The 11,619-nt window shown below is 39.8% G+C and overlaps 1 non-coding gene across 1 annotated transcript; it reads left to right on the top strand.

Moving 5' to 3' along the window:
- Positions 1 to 2,883: 2,883 nt before the first annotated feature.
- Positions 2,884 to 2,990, top strand: LOC111751193 (U6 spliceosomal RNA). The gene has a single exon (XR_002786292.2). It is a non-coding gene; the product is annotated as a U6 spliceosomal RNA (small nuclear RNA).
- The last annotated feature ends 8,629 nt before the right edge of the window (positions 2,991 to 11,619 follow it).

Raw genomic sequence — 11,619 nt, 5'->3', positions numbered from 1 at the left:
AAGGCCTTTGCAAGCACTGGGGCAAGAAGAAGAATGTAAAAGCAAAGCAAATAAAAAGAATATAAAAGTAAAGCAACGAAACTGTGATTAGATATAGCAGAGCTGGAAAGAGTGGCTGTCTGGTGCAGTGGTTGAGTACTGGGGATGCAGATTATCAGGTCTGGAATCACAGCTCTATCCTTAATGACTCTGTGCCTTACTAAGCCTTCCCATTTATCTGGTTCTTCGTCTGTAAATTGGTGATAAGTGCACTTATCTCATGAGATTAAATGAGTATTAATTGAGTTAAGGTATCAAAAACACTTAGAACCATACCTGGTGTCTTAGGCTGGGTTCTCTAGAAAAGCAAAACCAGTGCAGTGTGTGCACATATAGAGAGAGAGAAAGAGAAAGAGATTTATATATATAAAGGAAATGGCTCATGTGGTTGTAGAAGCTAGAGAGTCCTAAGTTAGTGGGTCCTGCCAGAGGCTTCTCCTGACTCATGTAGTTGAAGGTGCTGGCGAATTCACGGTTAGGAGGTCAGGTAGGATACCTCTGGCTCACAGGCTGTGGAGAACAATGAAACTCAAGATCAGCAGGTAAGATGGCAGGTAAGCTGGGAGCTCAAGTCCCAAGAACCAGAAGTCAGATGAACAGGTGCCAGCTGCAAGATCCAGAGTGAGCAAAAGCCAGTGAGCCTTGCCAGAAAGTCCACTTATATTGAATGCAGGTCACACTCTCAAGGAAACTCCCCTTCAACTAATTGGCTGTTTACAACAGATCTCATCATGGTGGTGATCACATTATATCAGATCTCATTATGGAGGTGGTTACCTCATTAAAAAGACACCAAACTACATTGTAACTGCCAAACCACTGAGGATCACGGCCCAGTCAAGTTGACACACAACTCTAATCATCACACGTGGCACATATGTAAATGTCAGTTTTTGTTATTTTATTAATATGATTAGAATATAAAGAACATGGATTTTGACATTAGGCTAAGGTTTAAATCCGAACTTTGCTACTAAATTAGCTAGCTCTCTCTCTCTCCCTAAAAAAAAAAAAAAAAAAAAAAAAACCTTTACTATTGAGTTGATTTGGACTCATGGAGACTCCACGTGTTACAGAGTAGAGCTGCTCCATAGGGTTTCCTGGGTTGTAATCTTTAGGAAAGCAGATCCTCAGGCCTTTCTTCCATGAAGATTCTGAGTGGGTTCGAACCACCAACCTCTAGGTTAATGGTCAAGCACAATCCATTTGTGCCACCCAGGGACCTTGTATCTCTATAGGCAAACCATTTTGTGAGACTGTTCTCATTTAAAAACTGGGATAAGAATGACTCTCATGTGGATGTGGTGAGAATATATGTGCAATGTACACAGCAAATGAGGTGTTGCCATTCAGTAAATATCGTTCCCCTTTCCCAGCCCTCAAGCCCTGCTGAAACCCTGCCAAAGGATCCATATGGCTGAAAAGAGAGGTGGGGCTGAAACATAAAAAATTTTCCAGCTATCAGAGGAATTTTTGAATGATGTGAGTCAGAAAAAGCATTTGAAGGGGAGGTGGTTCACAGCCAAGATAATGTCAGCAGCTTAACACCTGGAACACCCTCTTCTAGGAGTGAATAGAAGTTATACCCACAATGATCTCTCTTCCTATTTTTCTCCTCCTTGGTGTCAGGGACCCACTATTTGTTTCCTCAGCAGAATCCCAAGGTTGCTCCATGGGCAATGTGGTAACTCTACATAGTAGCTGATTTTCCACTTAAACCAGCCATCTCACTTGAACCACGCTTGTTCAATAGTTTTCCATACAATGTCAAGCGTCAGTGGTTTATTTCTGTACATCATCATACAGCCCCTTCTTCTGTAGATGTCTCTCATGATGCTTATGTAAACTGACTTTGCAGCCTAGAAGAAAGAGGAGTTAATTACAAACAGAAGCCCTGTTCCCCAGTTGTTGCTGTCTTGTGATGCAATTCTTTCTTATTATCCTAAAACAGTTGTTAAGCGTCTAATAAGTGTCCAGCTCCATTCTAGGCACTTCCAGATATTATCTCATTGAATTGTCACAACCCACTAGGTCAGAATAATGCTCTATATATTACAGATATAGAGACTGCAACTCAGAGAGTTCATTAGCTTTTCCCAGGGCCTCAGAACCAGTTAGTCGGCCCAAGCCAGGGCGTAAAGCCAGGCCTTGCCAATCTCAGCCACATTGTTACATCTGGCCACACTCTTCCAGGTTAGACATCTATCTATGCTTTCTACACCATAAAATTTGATTTATCTGCCTGCATTACCTGACCTTAAATTCTCAATGAAAACTCTAAAGAAAATGATTCACAAGAAAGTAATTGTCACCCAGGACTTATTGCCCTGAAATCTTTGGAATAAAGATGTTCCAACAACAAATGTTTTGCTGATTGATTTTTAGTTCTTTGTTTTCTTTCTAACCAAAGCAGCTTTGGCTGTCACCTTTCTGCCATTTTATTACTTTCCTGTATGTTAGCCCAAGTTATCTCCCCGCCGGCTTCTTGCTTCTCCCCCATCAGGTCTTCTCACTTCCCAGGCCCTAATCACTTCTCTCTTTGAGGAATCTGCCCTGTCAGTTGAAATCCCTTGCCTGAGTAAATGGTATGTATTTGGCAGTCATTAGTTCCCCCCAGTTGAAGACGGAATATTCTCTTGGCTTCTTAACAAGCTGTGCCCAGCTTTTTGTTCTGACACTGATGATGGTGGTAATGGCTGAGACTCAGAACATTAGTCCACTCTGGGGACCACAAGAATCAGAGATACAGCTCAGAACACATGACAAAAGCACAGACCAGGGCTCCACTGAGGATGCAGGTACCTTTGTGGAGAGTTTGGAAATGTGCTTATTCTTTTTAAGGAAGTGCTCGCTGTGGCAGTACATATACTACAATTGAAACAATACAGAGAAGATCAGCATGATCCCTGCACAAGGATGACACAGAAATTGGTGAAGCGTTCCATATTTTTGGAAACCTTGTGGCCTAGTGGTTAAGTGCTATGGCTGCTAACCAAAAAGTCAGCAGTTCGAATCCACCAGGCACTCCTTGGAAACTCTGTGGGGCAGTTCTACTCTGTCCTACAGGGTTGCTATGAGTTGGAATTGACTCAACAGCAACAGGTTCTTTTTTAAGGAAAAGAGATCCCCAATGGAATCATCTAGGAGAGGACGTTTTTCAGGAATTGGTCAGAGATGAGGACTTTTTCTGTCAGCCTGACCCAAGCTTCCCGTACAAAGAAGCAAACTGTATTTTCAGGAAGAAATGCACAGGCTTTTCACTTGGTGCTGTCCCATAGCTTCTTGTGAGTCCTGCTTCCTATAGTTTTGTGACGATCAATGTATCACTTACTTTCTCTGAGTCCCAGTAGCCTCAGCTCCAGAATGGGAATAAAATGACAATAATAATGCCAGCCTCAGATGTTCTGGCAGCATTAAATGGAATAATGTATGTCAAGTACCAACGGCACTGGGTTATGTCAAGTGCTCAGTGGTTATACCGTGAGTTCTCAAAAATAGATTGTCATAGTTATTGTATCCATCATATCATTGGTGACATCGTCAATGTTGACATTGAAAGGGAAAGCTGTTCCTTGGGTTAAAGTCCATGGTGAGACCTTTCCCTGCTCCCTTTGAAGAGCAGGATATCTGTATGAATATTTTCATTTCATACGTTTTTTTGGTGGAGTAAGCAGTGACTCTTTACCTACCCTTAGTGCTTTGCCCATAAAAGGAGGGGTTGAAGCTCTACATCTAGAAGCTTCTTAAGGTCTCTTTCAGCTCTAACATCACGCATCTGTGCATTTTCCTATCTTCTTTCCAAAAGGAGGCTGTGAAAGGGCACCTAATCTGGAGTAGGGAAACCTGTGTTTTGGTTCTGGGTCTCATAAATAGCTGTGGGCCTTTGGCAAAATTAATCACCTTCTCTCAACCATCTGTAAAGATAGGGAAGGCAAAGAAGAAGCTGAACGATCGATAAGGACTCAAAGAGCCTATGACTCTGACTAAGACACTGCTGGTCACCTAATTTAAGTGACAACATTCCTGCCATCTGTGGGTAGCCCGATCTTGCTGAACAATGCAGTACCTCTCTTATTGAAAAGTTTTTTTTTTTTTTTTAATGTAGTTTAATCATTCTGCTGCCATACAATTAGCATTTTCAAGTGGATCAGAGTTAGTTGAAACAGATGGTTTATCTTCACTTATAGTGTTTCGACTTGGACATTATATCATTTCTACATCTAACTCCGTCCTTGCAGTGCTCAAGGAATCATTCCAAATTTTACGCACTGTGTTTTGACTTATTTAATGCAGACGTACTTTACCCGCAGTAAACATGATTACCAAAATACTTTAACTTGAGAGCTTCTGCTTTCCTCTCTGGTGTAATTAGTCACACTGCACTCTCTCTGCATTCAGGGAAAAAGGGGGGGATAAAAAAGCACCGCACACAGCATCTTGCAAATGTGTCTTTACTTCTATCCAGCTGCTTGCTTCACTCTTTGGAGTTTTAAGAGTATCAGTTCCTTGACACAAGGGCAGAAAAGTGGAAAGTTCTCAGAGTTGTTACCAAATCAAGCACCTTCAAACACAGGTGGGTGGAAAGAACATACGAATCAGACCTCACCATGAGATAAAGCTTTGGAGACTGAGAAGATTCTAGCCAAGACATCTGGCTCTGCCCCTTGATGGTCCTCTCAGTGCCTCCAACATTGGGATGAATTGTCTCCTCAGGATTAGAAATGACAAAAATCCCATTAAGTAGTAACATTAATACAAAATCATAAAACATCTTACCAATGTATAACACCTTTTAAACGTGATCCCCCCGACAATTTTATAATGGAATGCAGTAAACATTATAGCGATAACTATGTGAATCATGATATGCAGCTAACCTAGGTTCCAATTCTTGATCTTGGTCAAGTAGCATAATTAAATTTTCCTTGTAGGATTATTGTGAGGTTTTGAGTTGATAATGTTTGTGAAGTTGCTAGGAGAGGGTCTGGCACAAGGAAAGTTTTGATAAGTAACACTCAGTATGTTTTTCAGATAAGGAAACTAGAGCTCAGAGAGATCATATGATTTGTGTAAGTTTACACAGCAAAGAGATCCAGAATTAATTTCTAGACTTTTAGCCTTGTTATTGAACGAAAATGTACGTACAGTAAAATTCCCAGATTTTAAATAGATGTTTGAATCCCCAGCTTTTCTGGCAGCGCCAGACTCCATTCGCGGACACCTCAAGTCTATAACTTCCTAACTTTCTGCTTGAGTTCTAGCCTTTCTGTGCTGTGCGAACTGGGACAGTCCTAGGGAAACGACTTGTAAATGTGATTCTCATCTGGTATACTTCCCTTCCCTTCAGTGGAGATTTCAACCATTTCCCTGGATGAATGACTCTAGTTTCTACCCGTTTTTGCTCACTCTCCAGTGAAATCAAATACATAGAGCAACATTTTTCTAGAGCAATTGGTCCAATATAAGCAATTCCATAATTACTGCATTACCAAAACTGATCTTTTAAATTTTCTTTTCACTAACACCATGCCATTTTTCCAGGGCTTAGAAAATCAGAAGTAAGTGCATGTATGCACACACAGACACACACTGATATACTGCCTAGCATTATATGGAATAATTTTAATTTTTAATCATATTTAAGCATCCCCAGAGTCAGTCAATAAAAATTCTCATCTCTAGAACACTTGCTTTACCAAAAAAGACATTCAAGCGGCCAACAGACACATGAGGAAATGCTCTCAATTGCTAGCCATTTAAAAGAAAAAAAAAGTTGCCATGAAGTCAATTCTGACTCATAGCTACCCTATAGGACAGAGTAGAACTGCTCCATAGAGTTTCCAAGGAGCGCCTAGTGGATTCGAACTGCCGAACTTCTGGTTAGCAGCCACAGCAGCCATTAGAGAAATGTAAATCAAAACCACAATGAGATACCATCTCACCCAGGCATTACTGGCAGGAATCAAAAAAGTAATAACAAATGTTGCAAAGGCTGCAGGGAGATCAAAACTCTTAGGCACTGCTGGTGGGAATGTAAAATGATAACAACCATTTTGGAAAATGATATGGCACTTCCTTAGAAAGCTAGAAATAGAAATACCATGTGTTCCAGCAATCCCACCGCTAGGAAAATATCCTAGAGAAATGAGTTGTCACATGAATAGACATACGCACACCATGTTCATTGCAGCATTGTTCACAGTAGCAAAAAGGTGGAAACAACCTAGATGCCCATCAGCAGATGAATGGGTAAACAAACTATGGTACATACACACAATGGAGTATTATGCAACAATAAAGAACAATGATGACTCTTTGAAGCATATCATCACATGGATGAATCCGGAGGGCATTATGCCAAATGAAATAAGTCGATCACAAAAGGACAAATATTGCATGAGACCACTACTGCAAAAACTCATTAAAAGGCTTATACACAAAAAGAAACAATCTTTGATGGTTACCAGGGACAGGAGGGGTGGGGATGGAAAAACACTAAGAGACAATAGATAAGTGGTAACTTTGGTGAAGGTACACAGTATTGTGAAGAAAGTACACAATACTGGGGAAGCCAGCACAACTTGTCCAAGGCAAGATCATGGTAGCTCCATTCACACATCCAAAGTCCCTGAGGGACCAAATTGCTGGGCTGAGGGCTGTGGGGACCATGGTCTCAGGGAGCACCTAGCTCAAGTGACATAACATAGTTTAAAAAGTAGATGTTCTACATACTACTTTGGTGAGTAGCGTCTGGGGTCTTAAAAGCCTGCGAGTGGCCATCCAAGATACTCCACTGGTCTCACCCCTTCAGGAGCAAGGGAGAATGAAGAAAACTAAAGATACAAGGGAAAGATTAGTCCAAAGGACTGATGGACTGCAACTACCACAGCCTCCACCAGACTTGAGTCCGGTACAACTAGATGATGTCTGGCTACCACCAATGACTGCTCTGACAGGGATCACAATAGAGGGTCCAGGACAAAGCTGTAGAAAAATGTAGCACAAAATTCAAACTCACAAAAAAAGACCAGACTTACTGATCTGACAGAGACTTGAGGCACCCTGAGAGTATGGCCTCCAAACACCCTTTTAGCTCTGTAATGAAGTCATTCCTGAAGTTCATCCCTCAGACAAGGATTAAACAGGTCCATAAAAGAAAATGAGACTAAAGGGACACAACAGCCCAGGGGCAAGGAGAAGAAGGCAGGAACAGACAGGAAAGCTGGTAATAGGGAACCCAAAGTTGAGAAGAGAGAGTGTTGACATGTCATGGGTTTGTTAACCAATGTTATAAAACAATATGTGTACTAACTGTTTAATGAGAAACTATGTTCTGTAACCCTTTATCTAAAGTACAACAAATAAGTACAAAAAAAAAAAAAAAAGAGGAATTTCTCATCTCTGAATTCTTCACCTTTTTGATTGAAAAATATAATACTCAAAAAGGAAGAAGAACCAACCCAGTGAGGGCTGGTTGAATCCCAAGTAAGTGAGGAGTTAATAGGTGTGTCTGGAGCTGTTATACAAGTTTAAGTCTTGGAGAACAAAAACACTCATAAGTATAAATACTGAAATAAGACACACATTAAAGATTCTCGGAAAGCTTGGAGGATGGAGGTGTAGATGAGCAGAGCTGGAAAAAAGAGTGTTTGTTTTTTTTAATGAATTTTTGAAAAGAAGCAAGAGTAATTTTTGAATGTATAAATCAAGAAGTTTATTAATGGAGACTTGGGCAAAACGAGAAGTAACTGATAAAACTGATAACTTGGAAGCACGGAGAAAAATAAATGATAGCTCTCAGCAAGTAAAATAACAGCTTTTCTTGATTCCACTACAGTCTTCCTTTTCTAGAGTGGGACCTAGCTTACCCTACCTCTATGCCAAGCCTGAAACTGAACAGATTAGGAGGGGGTTTAGTTGCTGCGCCAGTGCCCTGGGCCTTGAAACTAAGGCAGGCCTGGAGCTAGGGTGAAGATAGGATGAGGAACAGAGCCCAGGTAGAGCCATTGGAACCTGAGGCAAAAGTAAAAATCAGTAATATCAATCTCTTCTTTATTAAATTTTTTTTATGTTTTATTCATGAAGGTTTTTTGCATTAATTTTGATTTCTAAAAGTATTATGTTAATATATCACTTATCTTGGTTACTGACCATTTCCACCTTTGTACATGCCATATTTCTTTCTCTCTTAGGAAGCCAGCAACAGGATTCTGTACCAAATACTCTGCTCTTATTTGATAGAGTCAAGTTTCATCATATTTTATTGGTGTGATAGTATCTGCTCACTCTCTATAGACAAAAGACTTTTAATCAAGGGTGTAAAGCATTGGTTACAGGACATTTATTCATTTATAGTTCTTTTAATAAAATCATGTCATTTGATGTGTATGCTCTCAAGCCAACTTCTCACAATGCTGGGTGTTATATATGTTTCATGAAGACAACAATTTGAAAATTTATTAGAGGTAAAAATGACATGGACGGTCAGTGTTAGAACAGACTAGAAGATTCCAACATGAGAACTGGAATTAGTTGTCCTAGATTCTAGTTCCGGCTATATCTCTGCTTCTCATAGTATTCCTCTACCTCTGGAAAAGTGTTAACATGACCTCCTGCCTTCTGGAAGTCATTGCTGTGTGAAATCACCCCAATAAGTGTGGCTTCTCATTCTCTTCGAGAAAATTTAAATATTGGTTGATTTCATTACCGGACTTGCAGGCAAGAGATTTTATGCGATGACTTCCTTGAAACATGCATTCAGCAGAGAAGAAAATTTGCTAATTTCTTTAGTGTTTCAGAATACCAAATAAATTTCTAAAGTTCTCTATGCTTCTTGGTGCTTTCTATACTACACGTGTTTGGGTGGCTTAGAAGAACCTTCCTTTTCTAACAGGTATACTTAGAAGAAAGTCAATATACCCTTGGAAATACAGACGAAATTCACAAAATTTCCCAATAGATAAATACTCAAAGAAATGGTAGGTATAATTTTACATCAAAGAAATTAAAACCTGCAATGTAACATATAGATCTTTTAGTTCTTCCTGTCACAGTTAGTTCTACATGTGTGTCATGATTTGACTAATAGTTTGTTCATAACTAACATAATTTTATATAAGTGCAAAGAAGAATTTTACTTTTTTTTTTTTTTTTTGCTTGAAAAATGTCTGTTACCCAGTAGCATTAGAAAACTCCACAATTTCTCCATACAATTTTTAAGACTCTAAAGTTGCATTAAGGAGTCCTGGTGGCACAAAGAGTTAAATGCTGGGGTGCTAACTGAAAAGTTTTCAGTTCGAATCCATACAGCTCTTCTGTGGAAGAAAGACCTGGTGATTTGCTTCCATAAAGATAACAGCCAAGAAAACTCTATGGGACAGTTCTACTCTGTCACATGGGGTTGCTACGAGCCAGAATTGATTCCACAGCACCTAACAACAACAAAAAAGTTGCATTTATCCACCATTGTACCCTACTGCAGAATATCGTTTTTTTTTTTTTTTTCCCACTTGTATCTATATTGGTAAAAGAACCAGGAATTGGCATATATGTGATCAACTAGCTCAACCACCTCATCTTATACACCGAACAATGAAAACCCATGTATCATATTATGTAATTGTAGACTTATCACCTGGGATAAGTCAAACCTTCCTGTCCTGGCATTTAACTCATTCTGCTCTAACCACAGCTACCTTGACAGCTATACCTCATGAGGTCCATAAAAATGGATTACTTGAACATAGTCAAAACCACAGGTATATGTTACTTGCGTGAATACCTATTTATATCCAAGTTAGTAATCTCTGAGTAATCACTTACGTATAAATTCTATCCCCTCTTGCCTATTCAAATCATTGTCCAGTAATTTTCTCTTATTTCCCTAACGTTCTTCATTTTTTGTGCTTCTACTGAATCTTTCCCATGAGTATACAATTTATATATAGTATTTTAAATATTTAAAAAAAAAATCATTTCAATCCCTTAGCTACAGCTTCATGTCTCAACTGTCCTGGATTGCCATTCCCTTCAAAGTCTTATCCTTATTCACTATTTTCCCATCTTCTACCATTATCTTTTGAACTCACTTGAATAAAATGTGCCACACACTATACAGAAACAATTTTTATCAGTGTTCAGTTCTCCATCCTCATCTTACTTGCCTTGGAAGCAATATCTAACATATTTAACAATTCTCCTTCTTAAAATATTTTTCTACCTGGTTTCAGGACAGTGAATGCTTTTTTGTTTTCCTCTTTCTCATGTGCACGCCATTCTTTTTAGGTGTCCGTTGCTGATTTCTTCTTATCTCCCTGACTTCTAAGAAGTGCTCCCAGTCTTAGTTCCCAGACCACTTCTGTTCTCCATCTACACCCACTCCCTAGGTGATATCATCTGGTCTCCCTCCTTAAATGGCATCTCTACCCTGATAACTCGCAAATGTATATCTCCAGCCCTGACCTTTTTCTCCCTTGAACTGCAGACTCATATATTTAACTACCCACTTGACACCCCCTTTTTGATGTTTAATAGGCACCTTAAAAGAGCATATCAAAAACAGAACTCCTCACTGGCCCCACTCCACTCCTCCTCCCCTAAACATGTGCTTCTCACAGTCTGGACCATCTCAGCCAATGGCAACTCCATCCTTCCACTTGTTCAAACTCCAGCATCAAGTATCTGTCCTCTATTTTTTTAATAATCCATATTTCGTTCCCCAGAAAATCCAATTGGCTTTATCTTCAAACTATACCCAAGATATAATCACTTGTTACTGTATGCCCTGCTACTCCTCTGGTTTGGGTCACCTCATCACTCATATGATTACTGAAATAGCATCTTAATTTGCCCCCTTATTTATATTCCAGGGCTTTGAACTTGTTCTTTCCAGTTCAGTCATGGCTGAGGAAGCAAAACCAGAGCTGACTTGAATTTTTTAAGTCAGGGTGAATCAGAGTGATAATCAGAATAGAAAATATCATGGGTCAACACCCTGCTAGAAACCTAATCTCCCTCTTAGAAAACAAGGGCAGCGTACATGTTGCATAGCAACCAAATCTCTTATGGTAGGATTTTGAGCAGGGTTGGAAACAGTAGTACCCCGCTCAGAGATGACAGCCCATCCTACTGCTTTGCATGTGTGTCACTCTCCGCAATCCTACCAATAATCCAATCCCATTCATCAGGCTCCTGAAAAGGTTCACTATGTCTCTTCCTAGTCTCCAATTCCAGGGCTTCAAACTTTAATTTTTCCCATTCCAGTTATTACTCCAGATGACCCAAATTGTAAAAATCCGGGCCTATTCAGGTTTTGCTTCATTGGTCATGACTGAACCGGTTCAAACTGGCTCGAAGCCATGTTATAATCACAATTCTCTACCATCTGTTCTCAAGACAGCAACCAGAGTGAGCCTTTTGAAAGGGAGTAATTCGGGTGAGCTCACTTGCTGTTTAGTTTTCACCAATAGTGTCCCATCTAAAAAATAAAAACCCAAATCCTTTCAGTGTTCCATGGCTCTACATGGTTGGTTTCTTCTTTTACTACTCTCCCTGTTGCTCACCAACTCCAGGCATGCTAGT

Source organism: Loxodonta africana, chromosome 12, assembly GCF_030014295.1.
Source record: "Loxodonta africana isolate mLoxAfr1 chromosome 12, mLoxAfr1.hap2, whole genome shotgun sequence".
NCBI classification, from domain to species: Eukaryota; Metazoa; Chordata; class Mammalia; order Proboscidea; family Elephantidae; genus Loxodonta; species Loxodonta africana.
Note: the sequence above shows the minus strand (reverse complement) of the source record. Positions and strands in the feature narration are given on the sequence as shown.